At 48.3% G+C, this 7,254-nt stretch overlaps 1 protein-coding gene across 1 annotated transcript in view; it reads right to left on the bottom strand.

Annotated features, from left to right (window-relative positions):
- Nucleotides 1–7,254, bottom strand: part of LOC109922212 (homeobox protein Meis2-like) — an 84,757-nt gene that overhangs the window by 19,093 nt on the left and 58,410 nt on the right. The window lies entirely within an intron of this gene.

The following is a 7,254-nucleotide window of genomic DNA, read 5'->3' as shown; positions in this document are numbered from 1 at the left end:
CAATGGAGTTTGCCATGGCAATGGGTCCATGGGTACCATGGTTATAGAAGCTGTAGTGCCATGACTACCAATGGAGTTTGCCATGGCAATGGGTCCATGGGTACCATGGTTATAGAAGTTGTAGTGCCATGACAACCAATGGAGTTTGCCATGGTAATGTATCCATGGGTACCATGGTTATTGAGGTTGCAGTGCCGTAGCGACAAATGGAGGTTACCATGACAGCTGATACATGGGTACCATGGTTATAGAAATTGTGCTGCCATGGTGGTAAATAGATGTTGCCGTAGCAACTGACCCATATGGACCATGGTTATAGAGGTTCTAATGGCACAGAGACCAATGGAGGTTGCATGGCAACTGACCCATGGGTGCCATGGTTATATAAGCTACGGGTTCCATGGTATCAGGGAGGGTTATTGTTTAGATCAGATGGCTGGTAGCTGGTGCCAGCATTGTGGGTTCAGTTCCCACACCGGCTGAAGTTACCGTGAAGGATTCTCCTTCTCAACCTCTCCCCTTGCCTGAGATGTGGTGACCCTCAGGTTAAACCATCTCTAATCATCGGTCATGAATGAGAGGGCAGCTCCATGGTCTGGTGAGACCGACAGGTGTATACCATGGCAACTGATCCATGGGTACCTCGGGTCATATAACCCGCGTGAACCCCATGGCAACCAGACTGCGGGTATCTTGGCAACGGACTGGCAGGTACCACGGCAACCAATCCATGGCTAGCAACCATTTCATCCAAGTCCACTCAGGAAAAGAGATGGGCAAAATCGGAGTCAAGCAAACCTCTTGAGCCTAGTTAGGAAATTCTAACCAGGGAAAGAACACAATTTGTATTGAAGTTGGAATAATTAAGAATGGAGATACAGCTGCATATTAGTCACGGTGGAAAATTAAATTACCAGCAGTCTGGTTTTCTAAGTAATATTTAAATAGTCTAATAACCTCACTCCTTTGCAAAAGAATGGAACACTGACAGCTCACTCAGACAGTGTTTAATCCGAGAGGAAATTACACTGGCAGAAATTAGATTCTTTTCTTTATCTTCCTGTGGTGATTATCTGTGAACAAGTTTTAATGTCATTGCCCTTCACAAGCAAACTGTCTTTTAGTTAGCTGTCACCTGGGGCGAGGGGATTCCTGATACCCTGACAACTCTCAGCTCAGGGACTCTGTGCAGGTCGCTATCCAGTAACAGCCTGGGGGGTGTGTGGAGGGGAGGTAGAAAGGAGGGGGACGCGGTTGGGGGAAACAGAGGGTCAGGTTTGAGATCGTCCCAGGGTGAGCATTAAAATTCAGGTGCCAGTGCAAGTAGTGAGGTATGCAACCCTCCAGCCCTCTCCAGGCATGAGATTAACTTGCTGAGTGGTGCTATTGGGGAGATTAAGCACCTCCAATTAGAAAAATGATTGAACTTGGGTAAATGGCCGTTGCATTGCCTTGAGACCTGTAACCCCAATTTGCAATAGCTGCTACCGCTCTCTGAGTACAGCCTTGCCATTGGCAGAAGACGATCCTATCGAATGGTTCATGTTCCTCTGTATTGGCACCTCCCTGTGCCTGTTTGACCAGGCCAGCCCTCTGCCCCCATTCCCCCACAGTTACCTGCATTCTCTCGCACACCCTGCTCGCCGAATCAACATCTTCAAGTATCACCCTCTTGAGCCAGTTTCCCAGTCCAGACAGATCCCAGGGCACACTCACAGGGCAAGGGTTCCCGAATTTACCCCAAAGGCAGAATTCCAAGGGGTGGGGCAAAATGTTGGTCTACTCACCAACAACAACTCCCCACTGCCTCCCCATTACCCTGTTCCCCCAAACCCCAAAGGAAAAATGGCAGCATGGTGACTCAGTGGTTAGCACTGCTACCTCACAGCACCAGGGACATGGGTTCAATTCCACCCTCGGGTGACTGTCTGTGTGGAGTTTGCACATTCTCCCCATGTCTGTGTGGGTTTCCTCTGGGTGCTCTGGTTTCCTCCCACAGTCCAAAAGATGTGCAGGTTAGGGTGGATTGGCCATGCTACATTGCCCCATAGTGTCCTGGGATGAGTAGGCAGTTGAGAGAGAGTCAATCACACTGGGGCCACATGTAGACCAGACCAGGTAAGGATGGTAAACTTCCTTCCCTCAAGGAGTTTAATCATAGAATCTCTAAAGTGTGCAAGCAGATCATTGCAGCCCATCGGGTCCACACTAACCCTCTAAAGAGCATCCTGCCCAGACCCAACCCCTACCCTATTCCTCTAACCCTTCACCAAACCTAATCCTCTAACTCTTCACCTTCACCTATCCCTGTAACCCTTCACCTTCTCCTATCCCTGTAAGCTTTCACCTTCCCCTATCCCTCTAACCCTACACATTAACAAACAGACAAGCTTCTAACAATGTGCAGGGCTGGATGAACACAGCAGGCCAAGCAGCATCATAGGAGCAGAAGCTTCTAACAATGATTGACTGTGACAGCCATTATGGTAACATTTATTTCCAGATTTTTACTGAATTCAAATTTCACTATCTGGCATGGATGGGATTTGAACCAGGGTCCCTGGAACATTAGCCAGGGCTTATTGGATTAGAAGGCCAGTGACATTGGCAAGTAACACATCTCCTGAATTAATAACATGCAACAACATATTCTGACATACAATATAAAACTTAAATATAATCAACGACAAAGATGTAACGGTACAAAATGACATTACAATATTGAATAATACCATTAAAACAACAGGAATGAATCCCAGGGGGTCCCATTCCATTGGTTGCACCGACCCCTCGTCAAGCAAGGTTTTGATTTTGAAATCTTGTATCTTTCTTTCCAAATAGGGACAGGGAGGGGATGAGGCAGCTGGACACTAGCCTCAGATTTTCAACATGGGCTTCCGTGGCAGCTGACACAGAGCGGCCTCGTCTCACACGCAGAGGGAGAGAGAGATTCAATGAAACACCCAAATAAACACAAGAGAGAGCCAGGAAGGAGTGACGATTCCACCCGGCCTCCCTAACCTGTTCTTCCTCCCACCTATCCCCTCCTCCCACCTCAAGCCCCACCCCCATCTCCTACCGACTAACCTCATCCCGCCCCGTGACCTGTCCGTCCTCCCTGGACTGACCTATCCCCTCCCTAACTCCCCACCTACACTCACCTTTACTGGCTCCATCCCCGCCTCTTCGACCTGTTTGTTTCCTCTCCACCTATCCTCTCCTCTATCCATCTTCTATCCGCCTCCCACTCTCTCCCTATTTATTTCGGAATCCCCTTCCCCTCCCCCATTTCTGATGAAGGGTCTAGGCCCGAAACGTCAGCCTTTCTGCTCCTATGATGCTGCTTGGCCTGCTGTGTTCATCCAGCCCTGCACCTTGTTATCTAGGATTCCATCAGCTCGCTGGCTCAGTTTATCCCAGCCCTGGGGGAAACGGCCCAGTATGGCACCTAAAGTGCAAGGTGCCGACGGCTTTAGTCTGGGACAGAGTCACTTGTTTTCTGATCCAGAGAAAGAGGTGCCTGCTCCTGTTGGGTTAACCCTCCCAACGTTCAGATTACATGCAGTTCCCAGCATGGTCACTAGATGATGTGAACACCCTTCCCAACAGACTGACTCCACACATTGAGAGGGAAGACGATGGAGAGCTTGGAGCGGGAACTTTGAGGAGTTTCTGACTCCGAGCCTGACTGAACAGGAGCCAGGCCAAATCCTGCAGCAGCTGGCATTCCCCTGCTATCCATTTCTCCTCTCAGAGGGCACTGAGTCTGGGGCATTCTACACCACAGAGGGCTGCAGAGGCTGGGTCATTAAATGTATTCAGGGCTGAGATTTTTGTTTTAATTTGTAAGGGAATTGAGGATGATGGAGAAAAGATAAGGAAGTGGAGTTGAGGATTATTAGATTGGCCATGATCTCATTGAATGCCAGAGCAGATTTGATGGGCTGAATGGCCTATTTTTGCTCATATCTTATTTTTAATTCGAGCAATGTGGGTGTCTCTGGCTGGGCCCAGCATTTACTGCCCGTCCCTAGTTGCCCCTTGAGAAGGTGGGGGTGAGCTGCCTTCTTGAACCGCTGCAGTCCATGTGCTGTGGGTTGATCCACAATGCCCTTAGGGAGGGAATTCCAGGATTCTGACCCAGCGACACTGAAGGAACGGCGATATATTTCCAAGTCAGGATGGTGAGTGACTTGGAGGGGAACTTGCAGGGGGTGGTGTTCCAATGTATCTGCTGCCCTTGTCCTTCTAGATGGAAGTGGTCGTGGGTTTGGAACATAGAACATAGAACATAGAACAGTACAGCACAGTACAGGCCCTTCGGCCCACGTTGTTGTGCCAACCTATTATCCTACTCCAAGATCAAACTACCTGGCACACCCTACATTTCACTATCATCCATGTGCCTATCCAAGAGTCGCTTAAATGTCCCTAATGTATCTGACTCTACTACCACCGCTGGCAGTGCATTCCATGCACCTACCACTCTCTATGTAAAGAACCTATCCCTGACATCTCTCTTATACCTTCCTCCAATCACCTTAAAATTATGCTCCCTTGTGATAGTCATTTCCGCCCTTGGAAAAAGTCTCTGGCTATCCGCTCTATCTATGCCTCTCATCATCTTGTACACCTCTATCAAGTCAACTCTCATCCTTCTTCACTCCAATGAGAAAAGTCCTAGCTCCCTCAACCTTTGCTCATAAGACCTGCCCTCCAGTCCAGGCAGCATCCTGGTAAATCTCCTCTGCACCCTCTCTAAAGCTTCCACATCATTCCTATAATGAGGCAACCAGAACTGAACACAACATTCCAAGTGTGGTCTAACCAGGGTTTTATACATCTGCAGCATAACCTCGCGGCTCTTAAACTCAATTCCCATGCCAATGAAAGCCAACACGCCATACGCCTTCTTAACAACCCTATCAACTTGGGTAGCAACTTTGAGGGATCTATGGACGTGGACCCCAAGATCCCTCTGTTGCTCCACACTGCCAAGAATCCTGCCATTAACCCTGTATTCTGCATTCAAATTCGACCTTCCAAAATGAATCACTTCACACTTTTCTGGGTTGAATTCCATCTGCCACTTCTTTACCCAGCTCTGCATCCTGTCAATGTCCCGTTGCAACCTACAACAGCCCTCCACACTATCCACAACACCACCAACCTTGGTGTCATCAGCAAACTTACTAACCCACCCTTCCACTTCCTCATTCAAGTCATTTATAAAGATCACAAAGAGCAGGGGTCCCAGAACAGATCCCTGAGGAACACCACTGATCACCAAGCTCCAGGCTGAATACTTTCCATCTACTACCACCCTCTATCTTCTATTGGATAGCCAATTCTGTATTCAAACAGCCAAATTTCCTTGAATCCCATGCCTCCTTACTTTCTGAATGAGCCTATCATGGGGAACCTTATCAAATGCCTTGCTAAAATCCATATACACCACATCCACTGCTCTACCTTCATCAATGTGTTTGTCACATCCTGAAAGAATTCAATAAGGCTTGTGAGGCATGACCTGCCCCTCACAAAGCCATGCTGACTATTTCTAATCAAACTGTGCTTTTCCAAATAATCATAAATACGATCTCACAGAATCCTCTCCAATAATTTCCCCACCACAGAAGTAAGACTGACTGGTTTGTAATTCCCAGGATTATCCCTATTCCCTTTCTTGAACAAAGGAATAACATTTGCCACCCTCCAACCATCTGGTATTACTCCAGTGGACAGTGAGGATACAAAGATCATCACCAAAGGTGCAGCAATCTCTTCCCTTGCTTCCTGTAGTAACCTTGGGTATAGCCTATCTGACCCAGGGGACTTAACTATCCTCATGTTTTTCAAAATTTCTAGCACATCGTCCTTCCTAACATTAACCTGTTGCAACATTACAAATACTTTTGATTTTACTTATGACCTTTAATTGATATTTATTCATTTGTTAGATACCAGCCTCACTGGCAACGCTGCTGCCCATCTCCAATTGTCCTAGAGAAAGCGGCGATGAAAGGTTCTAAATTAAGATCTTTGGTAAATTTCCAGTTTATCTTGTAGATGGTACACACTGCTGCTACTGAGCGTCGGTGGGGGAGGGAGTGGGATGTTTGTGAATGTGGTGCCAATCAAGCGGGGGCTGCTTTGTCCTGGATGGTGTCGAGCTTGTTGAGTGTTGTTGGAGCTGCCCCCATCCAGGGCAAGTGGGGAGTATTCCATTGCACTCCTGACTTGTGTGCTAGTATACAGTCTTATGGAGAGCTACCACACATCCGTAGGGATTTGCCAACTCCTCCAGAGTTACCCTGGAGTCTCCAGGTTCATCTCCAGGACACTGTTTGTCCATTTTCTTTAAGCACGTTTGTTATTAGTTATAAAACCAATGAGGAATGAGGAAATAACTGCTGCCTCCCTGTCCTCACTCGGAATCGAACCAGGCCAAACAAAGACCCTGAGATAACAAGGTGTAGAGCTGGAGCAGGCCAAGCAGCATCAGAGGAGCAGGAAGGCTGATGTTTTGGGCCTAGACCCTTCTTCCTGCTCCTCTGATGCTGCTTGGCCTGCTCCAGCTCTACACCTCGTTATCTCAGATTCTCCAGCATCGGCAGTTCCTAGTATCTCTCAAACAAAGACCCTCCCTTCTTTTTGATAGGCTGAGGAGAGGCGATGTGTCTGAAGGATGAGCCAATCATGGATGGAGTCTCCAGGAAGTCTCACTGTTACACAGGAGCACAAGAAACAGGAGCAGAAATAGGCCATTTGGTCCCTCGATTCTGCTCCTCCTTTCCATAAGATCATGGAGCCCACTTGGATGATGGTGTCGGGAGACAGAGATCTGAGGTTGCTGCCGACAGACACTATCTCCTGGCCTTCGATTGATGGGAATCTTGGTAACAGACAGCCTTGTGGACTGGACACCCCCATTCCCATGATCGCCCACATCCCCATATTCGCAAAATTAGGAAATTGAAGTCAGTAAAAGTTTCCAAACGAAACAAACCCGACAGCCTTTCCGATAGGCCGCAGGGAAAGAGAATCCATTTCACAGGACCCTCCTCGAGACTGCCTGCCCCCTCCCTCAACATGTGACTCCCGTCACAAATAATGTTGGTGGGGGGAGGGGGCGGCTGGCATTTTGCCCATCCCCCTCCACTCACTCCCACTCCCCAACAACCCCTCCCCCTCATTCCCTCACACCCGCTCTCCCTCTACCCACTCCCCTTTCCTCACTCCCCCTCCACTCAC

The sequence above is a fragment of the Rhincodon typus genome, chromosome 39 (genome assembly GCF_021869965.1).
Source record: "Rhincodon typus isolate 14 chromosome 39, sRhiTyp1.1, whole genome shotgun sequence".
NCBI lineage: Eukaryota > Metazoa > Chordata > Chondrichthyes > Orectolobiformes > Rhincodontidae > Rhincodon > Rhincodon typus.
Note: the sequence above shows the minus strand (reverse complement) of the source record. Positions and strands in the feature narration are given on the sequence as shown.